A 16554-nucleotide genomic window follows, 5' to 3' on the forward strand; every position below is an offset into this window, starting at 1 on the left:
GAGCAGTCGTGTTAAGATTTTCCAAATTTACATTACATTTGCCATTTTGCTCTCTTTGTTGTATTTTTCAATCTGTTTATGAGGCTTGCTGAATTCTATAATATTAAGCTGCTGTTAATAGGACAAGTAGTTATGAGTCTCTTTGATGACTAATTGCATTAGGGAATTAGCAGCCCTAGCAAAGGCTTTCAGTGAACAATAAGCTATAATAAGCTGGTCTGGTGAAAGCTAAAGGATTGCCTCAGTGTATTGTGGTGGTGTGATTGTGCTAAGACAGCTGTGTTAGTCTGACTATCTGACCTTTGTAGCATATTACTCCTGTGAGGAAGTTCAACCCGTTGGGTTGTCTTTTCCAGTGGCAAATTACATTACAAGCATCACATAATAAAGCTGAAGGTTGATTCATTAAGGTGATGTCTGAGTGCCTGGAAGTGCCTACGTTGGGAAAATTGCACAAATCCCTAACAGCATTAGCTTTGTAGCTTCAACCCAACTGAATCCCTTCCTACCTTCCTAGCCATGCTTTCAAGCTACCGTTGCAAGCATCTTGTTTCACCTTCATAACTCACAATAGGACTTCACAGGCAGAGAAGCGAGAGCCAAAGACCCAGGCAGCATCCCTCGACCAATCTCAATATTGGAAAATAACCAATGTAAATTATTGGTTATGTACTCATTGTGCTGGTGATTATGATGTTGGATTTTAACCACTGTTAGCCACCCAGAGTCATCATGATGAGATGGGCAGTCATATAAATTGACATGAATCAATCAATCAATCAATCAATCAGTCAATCAATCTTGTTTTAAAAGATCAGTAGGATTCTGGAGAAGGAGGATGGATAACTTGATGAAAAAAACATTATTGATAAAACAATCATATACAAAATAGGAACAGTTTTATTTATTTTTTTTAAAAAGCATCAGTATGATAGACATATTGCTGGGTTCCCCATTAATGCAGAATATATACACTTGTATTAGGATAAATAATGATATGCACATCCTTATTTATACTTCTCCATCAGATGAAGGATATCAGGATAGAGGCGCTCTGGAGCATCAAGGCCAAAGATAAAATCCAGATGTTGCCAGTCAGGAATATGGTTATAGAAAGCTAAATGAGGGATTCGAGGGAGCAAGAGCTGAATATCGCTTACATCTTCCATAATATCATTTCTACCACTCCACATTGCTGTTGGCACAAACATCTCTTCTATAATGTAAAATGGTGGTGTGGTCTGTGAGGCAAAGATCAGAAATAGGCTCATTGGATCAAGTTTCTTTCAGATATAAAGAAATTAGCATTGTTTTCACTGAAGTTTAAGCAAGATCCTGACATTACTTTTTAATATTTGTGAATTCTTCCATTTTTTTCCTTACCATATTGTAAATGACTTCATTCTTACACCCATAGTCAAAATACCTAAATTTGTGTGAATTGGTAACCTAAAAAGAGAGAAAGGATTCATGTGCTATTTGAATTTAAAAAAAAGAAAGAAAGAAATACAGTCAGAAATAGACTAGGACTAGTAGAAAGTTTCTCCTTATCAAATGTTGGACTTCACTGTAAACAATGGCTTGAGTTCTTCCGCTTGTGGTGGTTTATTCCTCACACTAAACAATAATTGACCTTGATGATCAAAGATGCTAATGGTTTCCTGCCATAAATTAATCATGCTTTCAGAATTACCTTTTACCTAGAAATGTGGTCACACAAATATGAAGAATTATACTTACTTATAGAATACTCGATTAAAAGATTAAAAATTAAACTCCTGAATTTGACAATGTATAAAGAACCCTACCTGACCCCAGTGAGTTACTGCTTTTACAGATGAAAAGTCAGGAAAGATTCCCAGATAAACATCTGCTCGACTCTGGAAAACAGGGAATGAAATCTCAGTTAATGAACCCACTAGCACAGTTATTTCATCAGACATGTTTGTTTATTTTGTACCTTTGAGTCAGTCTGTCAGAACCTGCATCAACCAACAATTGTTAATTTACAAAGCATAGCAGTTAATGGGAGTTTGATTGATTTGCTTCTGCCAATTGTGACTAGGGAGGGGGGCTAGTAGTTAATGGTTGTAATTGGAGTAGTACTGGGAGATGGTGAGGGGGTTAACCTTATACTGTATGGGTAATGAGGCTGGACCTGATTGCAGGCAAGGCCAGTGGGTACCTGATGGCCAGGAAGGAACTATGTATCTGTGGGAGGAAGGAAAGATGTCACCACCAGATGAAAAGGAATTGAGGTGCCAGGGCAACAAGGGGAGGGGGGATAAATAGAGGGAAGTTCACCCAGGGTTTAGTTTTAGCAATGCTTTGTTTCAAGCTGCATGTACCAGCTAATAAAGGAGCATTTATCTGAACCGGGCCTGGTTTCATGAGAATTCTTCTGAATTGGGATTTGGACTTTGACATAGTCTGGACTCCAGGCAACTGCCTGGACTAGTCCCTGCCATTTTCTTGGCAAAATTTCAGAAGTGGTTTACTATTGCCTCCTTCCTAGGGCTGAGAGAGAGCAATGGGCCCAAAATCACCCAGATGGCTTCGTGCAGGACAACAGCTCCCAGTCTCTTGGTTTCTAGCCTGAGGCCTTAACCACCACACCAAACTGGCAAATCATCAGACATGATCATTAGAATAAAACATTGATGAGAATCTCTATATATGAAAGTTGGATTTTGAGTTTCATGCAGAAGCAGATAGAAATTTAATTCGCTGTCTATCCTCCATGATGTTTACTTAAGCATCACTGAACAAGTTGCTTGTTGTGGTTGAAGATCTACATTCTTCAAGAGACAACAGATATAATATGTGATGCAGTGCGACTAGAGGCATAATCTCTTTTAAAACCCTAATACAAACAATCAAACCCTAATACAACAATCAAATAAATAAAGAACAACGTATATAATAAAGCTGAAATAGTCCCTAGATTTATGAATTTCAGGCTCAAGTTACTATATGATACGTCAGATTTTGTATAGGTGTGTGGGTGTCAGTTTCCAGTGGGGCTGTAGTGCACACTGTGGGAAGATTTAACTCTTTGTTTCCCAACTACAAGCTTTAAGAAAATCCTCCTGCATTGCTATTATCTATTTTAAAAAAAACCCAAAGTTTCCATCAGCATCAGGTGTTACATCCATAGAAAGTTAAGAAGTTTGCAAATCATAACACGTACATGTTAAAGCTGATTGAATTTTTTGTTGAATAAGTGAATATCCTGACACATCAAAAGTAAAAGACTTTTTCATCCTAAAAGTTAAATATCTCACAGAAATAGATTAAAAAAATCAATTGAGACATCTTTAAATAAATAGCTCCATCTTAGGAGTAATGAATAATGACAAGTTAATTAAGCTGAAAAAGTTTTAGAAATTGTATGTATAAATAATACTTTTTAAAAGATATGTGATACAGCATTCCCCCTGTAGAATTCAGAGCACACTGCTGCTTAGTTTTCAAACCCTAATGTAAGGAGGATTACCAGATATCTGAACAGGCAAGGAGGACAAAACCATTGGAAAGGAGGACAAATGGGGTAAAAAAGAAGGCACACGAACTAACTTTCTTGGCATCCATGACAAAAATTTCAGTGAAAAACTGCAAAAAAAAAAAAAAAAAAGGACTGAGGCCTACATGTACCGTATTTTTCTGACAATAAGATGCCCCCATGTACAAGACGACCCCCACTTTTCCAACCCAAAATTAAAAAATCAATATTTTAAAGATAGTGCAGAACACATTTTTATTTAGTAATTAGTTAACATTGACCTGATACACTCGGTGGGAGGAGGTCCAAATCGTCTCTCTGCAGCTCTATTTCCAGGCTCTTTTGCATAACTGATTCCATTCAATCACGAGTGAAACTGCCAATAGCTTGTCTCTGCAATCAGCCTACCTCTAATCGGTTTGTTCAGCATCAGCTGACGTCAGTTACATCAGGCTCGTGATTGGAGGAAGTCTGTTTGGGAGACAAGCTATTTCACTCGTGACTGGAGGCTAGCAATAGGAGGAAGCCTCTCTGCAGAAACAAAGTATGGGCAGTTTTGCAACTGCGCGATTCTCGGCTGACTTCCTTAAATAAGACACCCTTCAGTTTTTAGGGTAAGGATTTTAGAAAAAAGTATCGTCTTATAGTCGGAAAAATACGGTACATGAAATTACTTTTTCCAGCATCAGAAAGACTGGTTCTTCAAATGCAGGAATGTGCTAAAGCTGGTTAGGAGGCAACAGCCTTCAACCTGTAACTAATTAAGGTCTTGTCCATTTCAGGCAGCGCAAGCCCACCAGAGGGTACTAAGTAACTAATTAAGGTCACAGAGCAGAACTTGTTAACTTGTGGTTAGTACTTGTTAGGGAAGCTGCAGGTGGAGAAAAGCTGCTCAGGTCGCTTGTTAGATACTCAAAAAGGCCAACAACATTTGATTTTAAAGCTATGCCTGCCGAGGGCATGAAAACGAAAAGGAGGGCATGTCCTCCTTTTGCCATATGTCTGGTAACCCTAAACATAATAAAAATTTGGGCATAAAGGATATATTGATTTGTTATGGTTGTGAGAGTATTGTTGTTAGTTGTGATATGCATTGTCTGGATTTCTTTTCCTCTCTCTTTTGTTTGTTGTGAAGGTGTTTTAAATACTTACTATATTTGTGTTTTTTTCATTAAATCCTACACCAAGAGAAAGAGTTTGGAGACACAACTTGTCAAACCCTGGATTACTGCACAAGTTGGCGATGGCAGCTTTCAATTTCAGGCTGAAAAGGCAGTATTCTTTAGTACCCCATATAAGCTAGCAATAAAAAAAAAAGCAGAAATTAATGTGAATCTGTTTAGAAACTTACTGACAGTGCTTACCTCCTTCCATTGCCAACTATCAGCTTTTCAAGATAGTTAAATGGCAGCACAATGAAATGGCCTTTTTTAGGGTTGGGGGAGAAATCTGTTTGATGTCCTAATTAAATTGAATATCTCCAATTTTACTCTTTTAAACCAAATCACAAAATGAAACAGGCAATGAGCAAAGCAACTCAGTGAAAAGATGCTCATTACACCCCTTTCAACATTAGTAAATAAGCACATATTTAAATTACTTTTTGTGCAATAATGTTTTACATTTGTTTGTTTGTTTATTTATTAAACAAGTTTATATGGCCACCCATCTAACCTATGGAACTCTGGCTATATAAATTTGCTTAATAAATAAAAAAGTAAATGTTAGGGAAATTGCTTGCAAACAATGCATAGACTAGGGTTTAAGGAAACTGGTGTATTAGGGAAACGCTCACGAAAACATGGACAAGTTTTTTTTTTTTTTTTGGTCTGTTGAATAAAATCTTGAAATTGTGTGGGTGAAAGAGGGTGAGTCAAAAGCAAGAGTTGAAAAATGAGAAACTGAGGAAACAAAATTTGTAGATCTGACCATCATACTTTTGCTCTCCCTAGTATGGTTTCTTTAACATATAATACCAGGACTTGGTGGTCCTTCAGCATCCCAACTTCCATGGCAGTTATGAATTGGAAAATGGGGGACTGACAATCACAGAAGAGATATGAAAAATGGTATTGAATCATATAGAATAAAAATAATTTGAGGAATGACTTCCAGGGAAGCAATTGTGGACTGAAGATGCCTCCATGAGAGCAGAGCCAATGGCCATGGCAGAAGGAGGAACCAGTGAATGGATGGGCTCCTCGGAACCCCTCTCTGGATTAGGGAGAGGACTAGGATCACCCATAGATTTGCTTCATAGAGAGGCTCCCCACAAAGAGATTGTAGAATAGAGATCTGGCAGGTTTGAGAGCTCTGGGAGCTGGGGGAAAATCATCCTGCCTAAACTGTGGTTTGGTGCCTTCAAAAGGAGACTGGGTTTGCCCACTTCCTCTCTTAATTACCTCAAGAAATTGCTTGTTATCGATTATTTGGTTGTTAAGAACCTTCTGAAGGGCAAGTTTCATTATACCGGGAGAGCTTCCTTCTATTCTGGATGAAAGAATTTTTGTGTAATTTAAAGAATAAAAAAAATTTTTTTTTTTGGAAAACAGCAAAAGAGGGACTAGAATGTTGATTCTGGAAAGTTAAGGGGCCAGACAGACTTCAAAGAATACTCCCTGTGGGTTGTTTACAATTTTATAAAAATATATATGAAGATTTTGAAATTAACTGTAAGAAATTTTCTGGTGGGAAAGTTTTGCTGATTGGAAAATAAGCATATGATAAGACAGACTTTGAAGTTTGATTAGAGGGAACTAGGGAGAACTAAGGATTACAATTAAAAGAAAAGAGACCTATTAATACAATGGAGCAACATTATCTGACTATAGAAGAAATTAAGGCTGTCTGGGAACAATGTACTCAAAAATTACTTTCAAGATTGTTTGCCACTATAAAAATGTATCTGACAGAGGCTACAGAAGAGGATCAGTTTTTACTGGGCAAAATAGAGACTGAGACTGACTTGAATGTGGATTTGAAAATGGATTTCAAAAAAATGTCAGACTACAAGAGTGATATGGAAAAAGATGCTACCATGGATTTACAAATGAAACTGGCTGACATTTTAATAACTAAAGGGGACATACAAATAAATAAATAAATAAATAAATAAATAAATAAATAAATAAATAAAATAAAGTGTGACTTGGATAGTCTTATCTTGGATTTACAAAAGGGACATGTTAAACTACTGAAGCTGTTTCTGAGAGGAGACAAAGAGAAAAAGATAAGAAAACTTGTGGAACATTATTTGAAGGGATTAAAGATCAAGCTTTTTAAAAAATAAAATAGAAGGAATTCAAAGTGAATTTATTTGATCAGGGTTAAAATATAGATGTTGGGGTCTCTGGTAGCTATTAATGGAATTTCTTTTTGACCAGGATGAATGATGAGGCTTTAAAGATTTGTTTATAAATGAGGAGAAATTTGTTCTGCTTTATTCTTCAGAGGAAGTGATAAACTGGAATACAAAATGAATGTATTTGATTAAGGTTAAAATATATATGTTATTATTCCTGGTACCTCTTAATGGACTTTTGCTGAATAGGACTGAACAAGTTTTTACAATTTATTTATTGATAAGAGATGAGATACAGGAAGAAGAGATTTTATTAAATTGAAACACTAGAGAAGGTGTTAAGTTACTGAAGTTGTTTATATTTGTCTGGAGGGAGGGGGGAGTCATTCTTTTTTATGTCTCTTTTTATTTTTTTTATTTTTCCTTTTATTTTTTCTCTCTTTGCACTTTTCTTTCTCTTCAAGTTTTATATTTTTCTTAGTTTGTATTAGTCTTTTATCTTTGTACTTATAAACTTTAATAAAATAATTACAAAAAATATGAATAATAATATGAGAAATACCTACTTGCCTGAGTCCATCAGGAAATGCCACAAGCATATAGAAAAGACCCTTGCTATTTACCAAGGTGTAGCCAGGTGCCAAGGAAAAATAGCAACTGACTTTTGGAGCCAGTTCTGGAATGACTGAAAAAGTAATAAAACCTGCAAAAGACAATTTAAAAAGTGGCAGCTGTACCTTGTTAGAATCGTACATTGGTCTTTGTGTTTCTACAGCTCCTGCCAGTGCTTGGTTTTTGGACATCTCCAAATGAATACTAATAACTAATACTAATGTTTCTACCCATTGTTCCTATGATTGGAAGATCAAACCATACAGTACAATCCTAAACACATTTACTCTTGGACTTTAGTAGGGCTAATTCCCAGGACTGTGGTACAGTATAGCAGTACAGTGAAGTAGGACAGTATTCTCTGTCCTCAGAGTTCTGATACAGGTAGCCCCCAGTTTAACAGAATGAGTTCTGTTCCGAAGATCTGTCCTTAAGTCGAATTTGTACGTAAGCCGGAACAGTATTATTGTATAATACTGCACAAGTAGCATTGTGTGACAAACTCGGACCATTGTAATTTAATGTGAATCACTGTGTATTTAACTCAAATTTTGCTCCAATAGGCTCGGTTCTTAACTGTGGGTCATCTGTAACTTGGGCGTTCTTAACTAGGAGAAGAACCAAAAAGGTGAAGAGATATTTCTGTACTCTTCTTGTATTTATTAATTATTTGATTGATTTTTGCCAGCAACACAACAAAATAAGTTTAGACCTCTACAAGGCCTAATCTAACATTTGTGTGAAAATGCTTTTTGCTCTATTTTATGGTATGCAGAACATACCATAAAAAAAAACTTTCTGAATGAAGAAAAAAACTATTATCTATAAAATATGCATTAAAAACATGGAGACATTATCTAGAAACAATTATAAACTTCAGCTGAGATGGAGATGGAGCAGGTGATTGGAACTTTATGTGGTGGCAACAGAAGCTTAAAAGATTGCTGGAGGCAATATTTGTACTTTATGTTAAAAGATTTACAATTATGAAATTTGCTCATCCTAAGCATCACCTTGACAGTATAGCATTTCTGGCTTAAGGAGAGGATATGGAACATTTTGGAATTAACAGCTCACTGGGAGGAATTTGACCTCAGTCATCTGACTATTCTCACCCTCTGTGATTCTGAAAGAATTCAAGGAAAAGGGAAGCTTGGAGAAAGGAAACAGCAATGAAGAAAAACTAATACAGTATGGTAGTGGTCTCTGCAGATTTACAGTAGATACAATCCCTGCTAATCAAGACCAAAAGCTTGTTTGTCCCTGATCTTGGTGAATGGGCTTGTTGAAAACTATACTTAATTGAGTGTTCCAGGCTGAATTTTTATCTTCATAGTTCCACAAAATTGAAGAACATAAAATTTGCTATCCAGCTTTTAGCTTACCCAGTGTCCCACCTTGCGAATGGCCAATATAATACAGTTTTTCTTGTTTAGTCTTATGCAGGATTAAGTCAATTGTTGCTGGAATATCATATATTGCTATTTCATGAAAACTGAAAGATTTAGATAGTATTTGAAGTGTTGCCTACCTGAATTTGGAAACAGAAACTGAAAAGACACCATGGTTATTTTTGTAAACCCAAATGGCTGTTACATCTATGTCAAAGTCCTGCAAATTAAAGGTGTGAGGGAGTAGGAAATTGGTCTGTGAAATTCCCAAGAATGTGCTGAATTGTTAGAATAAAAGGACTTACACTGGAATCTTCTGTTTTTACCATGAATATCAGACATACTCATTTAATTTTTTTATTTATTTAATCAATTGATATATTATATTCTTCATGCATTTAAATATAGATTTGTTCTTTCAGAAGACAAAAGTATATGCTAAGTATATTCATCTACATTAATATTGTTTATTATTTTTCCAAGTTTTTTCCCCCAGATTCCAGAAACAGGCTTTATGAATAGTCTTCCTTAAATATGCTGAGAACTATATCTGTGACCTTCTTCATGCAAAGAAGGTACTCTATTATTGAACTGAATATTATTTAATAGTAATATGTATTAGTACTCACCATTTTCACAGAGCAACCATAATACATTCTATCATTCTTCATCAAGTCCAGTATCAAAATACATCCCTACTTCAAGTGGGGAATAGTAAAGTAGCTATATTCAACAGGATTATCTATCTGATCAACTTTCTACTTGTCCCAGAACTTACCTGAATTCCCAGAATTCTTGCTGGTCAATTGAAAACTTTTGGTGTCTTCTAGACTAGGAGCTCCCCCTAGTATTAATTATCCAAACATCATAGCCAGCATCTGCTAAAAAAAATCCCAGGCTATTGCTAGGGATATTTGCAATCCAACACCTCCCTTCAGCAAGCAAACCATGCACGAGTAATACAACTGGTCTACACCCTAGGAGAGAAAGAGGGAAAAAGAGAGAGGTGACTTAAGCATATTGTTCAGCGTACCACTTTACTCACCTGAAATATCCAAATGTCTCACTCAAATGCTCTAATTTCAAGTTATGTCCATAATTATAGAGGTGTTTGTTTTTTGGGGTCCTCTCATTAGCCAGAAATGTTTACATGCTTTTGCTTGATTGTGAGGGCTAACAGATGCTTCCTCAAAGCATTTGTCAGGCCCAGCCCAAGAACAACGATGAGGCAGTCCAGTCTAGTGTAGCTCCTTTATCAGCTTACACCCTAAAGAGAGAATCTCACCAGACTAAATCTATCCCAAAGCAACTAATGGATACACCCCGTGAGCCTCTAGGGAGGGGCCAGCCTCAGCCTCTTCCCCTTCTCATGGTCTTGCTGTAGGCTGAGAAAGTGCTTGCCCTGCACCCTTTCCTGGAATGTACTCCCTTCCTCCTGATAGCCTTGATCTTCCATTACAGCATTCCCCAGTCTGGAGACATTTTAGATGACAATTTTTCTCCTCTCCATTCAGCATGGGTAATGGTCAGTGCCAATGGAAGCTGCAGTCAAAGTCATCTTAGGAACCCCAGGTAGTTCAGCTACCCTCTCTCTTCCCAAATGAAGCAACTTCTATGCACATTAAATCATACCTCAAAAAAAGGTAAAAAAGCATATTCCAGCCATACCTATCTTCCCAGGACCATGGATTCCATAAGGAATTCTGTTTGCCTTCAGATAATAACCATCTTTTGTCAGGATTTCATATTCTTCACTGGGGTAACCCCAATATTGGATAATTTGAGGCTACAAGAAGAAATAAATAGATGGAAGAAATAAGATTGTGTAGTGTCTGTATATATGCAAGAAAAACTATAAGATTTCAGTAGCAATTGTATTCTTCCTAAACTGATTAAATCTACCTCTAACTGGTGGGCACCAGTATGGCTTCTTTCTTTTCATATATTAACCACAGTGCTAAGATTCCAGAGAACAGGAAGGGTGGAAATAATTGTTCCCCTATATAAAAAAGGCAACAGGAATGATCTGGCTAATTATTGGCCAATTAGCCTATTGAACACCATCCATAAGTGATATGGGGGGGGAAAAATAGCTTCCAGATAAGATGCAACTGGGGAGGAAATCTTTCCAATTTCATCCAGATATCCAAGGAGATAAAGCAAGGATTTATTTTAGCCCCATTGCTTTTTTTAACACTCTGATTAAAACTTCCAAAGAGTCAGCCCCTATGCATCCAAATTAGCTGCCAGACCTCTCCCAATCCTAGTGTATGCAAATAATGCAGTTCTTCTCCCCCTGTAGGTATGAAGCAAGCTCTAAGGTCCCCTGGCATCCAATGGTAAAGTGGAACAATTGGTCATCAATTACAAAAAATCCCAAGTTTTAGTTTTCTCCAATAAAAGACAAAAGCACCGGGGATAATTGATTCTCATGAACTAGAGCAAGCTAAATGGTTTAAATATTTGGGCATGATCTTTCAGGCTTTTAGGAAATTAACAGGTCAGGTTAATTTTGTCACTTCTACTGTCCAAAGGATCATATTAGCTAAAACCAATTTGTATAGACAGCAAAGGGCAAATTCTATCCCACCATCAAGTAAATTGTTTATGGCTAAACCAGTTGCTCACCTATTGTATGGGATGGGGCTTGGCCCATTTATAAACCTGAAACCATTCAATTAAGCTTCCTTAGGACACTGTTTGGTTCTGCAAAATCTGTCCCTAATGCAATCTTGAGGCTTTAAGCTAATGTTCCAAGGAGTAAGGCCCAGCCTTGGAGCAGGATTTTAACTTCATGCCTCAAAATCATGTTTCTTACTGGGCTGTTACCTCTGAGGTTGACAGACAGCTACGAATCTTGTTGGTATCAAACTTCTGTGGAGGAATTATGTAGTCTTGGCCTTTGTGCATCAGAGTTCTAGTAATGTAGCCCTTCCAGTTCATCAAGCATTTGAGTGATGTTCATCATGCACACTCATGAAACCATGTGCTAATCCCTTCTGGCTCTCTTCAGGCCAGAATAAACAGCCTGAAATGAGCTCAGGCAAGCTTCTTTATAAACCACAGAACAGGGATGGCTCAATAGGAGTAGGCATATATGCCAGGCCTACAGCATTTCAAAAGTGTGTTGTCCAGTAGGAATTCTATTTCTGTTCAAGGAGTTGTTCCTGATCACCAGCATCCACTCATACAGATTAAGTTTTTGCAAGTTTGGTTAATGTCAGTGTTTACAGTGTTAACCCCCTCAATTCCACTATGGGCATAAGCTGGCTGAGTTTGTCAAGCCCAGTATCTAATGAAGGAGACCAGAGACCAGGGCATTAATAGCCAGTTCATTTGGTAAGCAGGCAAGGAGATTTGTGGAGATTTCCACTGCAAAACCATTTGTCCCTACGGGCCGATTTAAAAAACAGGGTAAGAATTGGTTGGGCAAAAAAATGGAGTCTGCTGTTTCCATGCACATCTGAATAAATAACTTACAATAGTCATAAATGCTTGAGGATTCAAATGTCTTCCACTTCTGAATTGTTCTGAAGCGACAGTTTGTTGAATTAAACATATTATTGCCAGCAACACCCACATCATGGCTCTGTGTTAAAAGATCTGTAAAAGAGTACTAGATGTCCTAAATAATTGAATTCTCCATGTTTCAAACTCTTTGGGACTTTTTTAAAATTATCAGTATCAAAATCAGATATCCAAAGAACATGCAATAACATCAGACTGGCCAAGTTCATTATGGAGCAAAATGTTTATTTTGGGCAACATATTAAAAGTGCTAAGAAACAAATTTATTCTGTAACAATGTATAGGTTAGATGGAATTTAGGGATGTATGGAAAATATTACATTTCAGAATGTTGTGGTGTAACTTGAAACTTCAAACTATCCACAGAAATGTGTAAATGTGTATATTAAATACTATATTAAAATAAAACACAGCAAAAAACCCTGACATAATAAGGAAAAAATCACTTGGCCAAAAGTGCATACAGTAATAGAAAAAGTACATACAAGGTGCTTATATTACAAGAGGAACACGAAATATTCTGATTTGGGTTTGTTTTTGCTGAATTAGTAAACTGTTGAGGAAATATGACCAATCTGATTTTGCATCTGGTGGAATGGAAAATAGAGTTAAGCAAACCAGTTTAAGGGACCCATCCTTATCTGAGAAAATACATTGGTACCTCTAGTTACGAACGCCCCTTCTTACGAATTTTTCAAGATATGACCAGCTCCGGCCCCAAAAATTTACCTCGACATGCGAACTCCGCCTCGAGATACGAACCAGATCCGCCTCCATTTGCCCTGCTGCCACGCGGTCGCGGCTTCCTGTGGGCAAGATCGCGGTAGCAAGGAGATGTTCGGTGAGGCTTGTGGTCTGTTTTGTGGTGTTTGGAAGGTTTTTGTGGCGTTTGGAAGGTTTTTGAGGTTTAAAAATAAAATGCACGTTTCAGAACTGTTTAGCCATATTTACATTGAACCTTATGGGGGAAATTTACCTCAGGGTGCGACCAAATTCAGAGGGTGGATTAGCTGTATTTACATTGAACCTTATGGGGAAATTTGCCTCATGGTGCGACCAAATTCGGAGGGCGGAACGGATTAACCGTATTTACATTGAACCTTATGGGAAACTTTACCTCGACTTGAGACCAACTTGAGTTGCAACCAGAGTCACGGAATGGATTAAGTTCATAACTAGAGGTACCACTGTACTCATTCCTCAGAAAATAGTAAGGAGAAAAAACACTGTGAAACAGTATAAAATGAAATAGGGGTAGGTGAGAATTTCATTTAGTTATTTTAATAATTTTCATGATGAAGATGAAGGTGATGATGATGATGGAGAAAGCAGAACTGAGACCAAGAAAAGCATTATAAATCCATTTGTATTCTCCAGAGCTATTGGATCAGGGTACCAAAACACTGGATGATGAATACATGAAAAAAATTCAACACTAGTTTTCTGAATGTTTGCACCCCAGATCTGGCACTCTGTGTTCTTTGTATTTGTGTTAAACTGCTTCATTTGTGATACTGTTGCTCAAAATATCAAAATATCATGGTCTGAAATATCTAACCCCAAATGCCATACTATCAGGGTTGTTTGCTACAAATGTTCAGATATTTTAAAAGAAAGTTTAAAATTATTGGATCATGCAAGATCTAGCTAATAATAGAAGAGTAAGTAAAAGATCTTAAAATGCTATTGATGCTATTGCAACAGTATTTCACTATCATCTTTGTTAAAAAGATATAGGAAGAGGTTTTGCTTACCTGTGTTTAGCTGTCCAGTTGAGCTTAGAGTGCTACTGAAAAAGGTCCTGATGTTGTACAAGATCTAAAATGTAATAAACAGCATTCAGCTCTCTACTATATATAATTATGCACCATTCCTAATCATGCCCTTGAAATATAAGCAGGAAATTTGGTTCTATGTGATTTCATTCAGTCTGTTGGGGATATAGTGGCTGCATAACAGGTAAGACAAATCTCTACTGTACTTTGATTATGGGGTTCTTTTGTGACTTCAGGTGACAAGCTAAAACTGTCACAACGATCAAGAACACTTTTTTTTCCCAAGAGCTCAGAAGAAATCCATCTACCTCCAAAAGCAAATAGAGCTATCTGTGTTCTCTGCTTTATATATACAGTACTGTAGACTTAACCAGCCACGCATGTAACACACTTCGTTGTTGTTGTTTAGTCGTTAAGTCGTGTCCGACTCTTCGTGACCCCATGAACCATATTGCGCCAGGCCTTCCTGTCCTTCACTGCCTCCCTGAGTTTGCTCAGTTTCATGCTCATTGCTTCAGTGATGCTATCTAACCATCTCATCCTCTGCCGTCCTCTTCTTCTTTTGCCTTCAATCTTTCCCAGCATCAGGGTCTTCTCCAAAGAGATCTCTCTTCGCATTAGGTGACCAAAATATCTGAGCTTGAGCTTCATTATCGATCCTTCCAATGAGCAATCAGGGTTGATTTCCTTTAAGATTGACTGGTTTGACCTCCTAGCAGTCCAGGGGACTCTCAAGAGTCTTCTCCAGCACCACAGTTCAAAGGCATCAATTCTTCGGCGCTTGGCCGTTTTTATGGTCCAGCTCTCACAGCCATACATTACTACTGGAAAAACCATAGCTTTGACTATGCGGATCTTTGTCGGCAAGGTGACGTCTCTGCTTTTTAATATGCTATCTAGGCTTGCCATAGCTTTCCTCCCAAGGAGCAAGCGTCTTTTAATTTCATGGCTGCAGTCTCCGTCTGCGGTGATCTTGGAGCCCAAATAAATGAAGTCTGTTACTGCTTCCATTTCTACCCCTTCTATTTGCTAGGAATTGATGGGTCCAGATGCCATGATCTTAGTTTTTTTAATGTTGAGTTTCAAGCCAGCTTTTGCACTCTCCTCTTTCACCCTCATCAAGAGGCTCTTTAGTTCTTCACTTTCTGCCATTAGGGTGGTATCGTCCGCATATCTGAGGTTGTTGATGATTCTCCCTGCAATCTTAATTCCGGCTTGTGATTCTTCCAGCCTGGCATTTCTCATGATGTACTCTGCATATAGGTTAAATAAGCAGGGTGACAGTATACAGCCTTGTCGTACACCTTTCCCTATTTTGAACCAATCGGTTGTTCCATGACCGGTTCTGACTGTTGCTTCTTGGCCGGCATACAGATTTCTCAGGAGACAGGTAAGGTGGTCTGGTACTCCCATCTCTTTAAGAATTTGCCACAGTTTGTTGTGATCCACACAATCAAAGGCTTTTGCATAGTCAATGAAGCAGAAGTAGATATTTTTCTGGAACTTTCGTGCTTTCTCCATGATCCAGCGAATGTTGGCGATTTGATCTCTAGTTCCTCTGCCTCTTTGAAACCCAGCTTGTACATCCGGTAGTTCTCGGTTCATGTATTGCTGAAGCCTAGCTCATGAAAATACCAGACACTCCCATTCATACCACGTACCATAATATAAAGGAGTAAAAGTGATAAAAATTCACAAATACAGTAAATGCTGAATGGGTTGGCTTTTCCATAGTGGGGAAGGAGTGTGTGTGTGTGTTGGATTGTGAAGATCCTAAATTGCTACATCTCCATATAGCACTAGAACTGTGCAGAACTTAGCTACCTTTCTAGAGGTTTCTGCATGCTTGCTGCCAAAAAGAATAATGTGTTCTTGGACATCATTTTAACAGAGAGATAGGATATGTTTGCATAGAATGTTTACCAATGGTTAATTCAGCCATGGTTTACTCAATTTCCTAGGTACATAAGTAATACTGAACTGTTTTAGCATAGTAGGCTAAAATGCGGTCAGCTAATTCATGGTTCAGTGTATAGTGTAAACATAGTTACTACTTTTCTGGTGATGTTGCCCTTCTCACCTCTATACAGAAGGCAGACATATTCCCTCCAGGGGAATGCAGCCTGTGGTAAAAGAAAGTTACCATCTTTTGATGCAAATTCATTTACTTATTTATTTTATTTTATTAACCACATTTATATGCCACCCATCTCACTGTTTAAGTGACTCTAGGAGGCTTACAAATAAAATTCATACTCTTGTTTAAAAGAAATCCTAGCTAGGTTATGCCTACTTTAAAATTCAGACCAGCACAGCACTTCTCTGCTATTTATTAAAGCAGCCAAACAGTTTTTCAGGCTCACACAGGATGCAGCTGCTTCAGTGAGTTAGCTCAACTCATTACAGTTAACACAACTCTTAAAGCAGCTTAGTTTTTCAGACTGA

The 16554-nt window shown here is 37.6% G+C and overlaps 1 pseudogene; it reads right to left on the reverse strand.

Moving 5' to 3' along the window:
* Nucleotides 1-1007: 1007 nt before the first annotated feature.
* LOC103056757 (lipase member M-like) lies at nucleotides 1008-12388 on the reverse strand (annotated as a pseudogene).
* Between the last annotated feature and the right edge of the window lie 4166 nt (nucleotides 12389-16554).

This window comes from Python bivittatus, unplaced genomic scaffold, assembly GCF_059951505.1.
Source record: "Python bivittatus isolate LINGU-HERP-01145 unplaced genomic scaffold, Pbiv_v1 ctg000780_np1212, whole genome shotgun sequence".
In the NCBI taxonomy this organism is placed as follows: Eukaryota; Metazoa; Chordata; class Lepidosauria; order Squamata; family Pythonidae; genus Python; species Python bivittatus.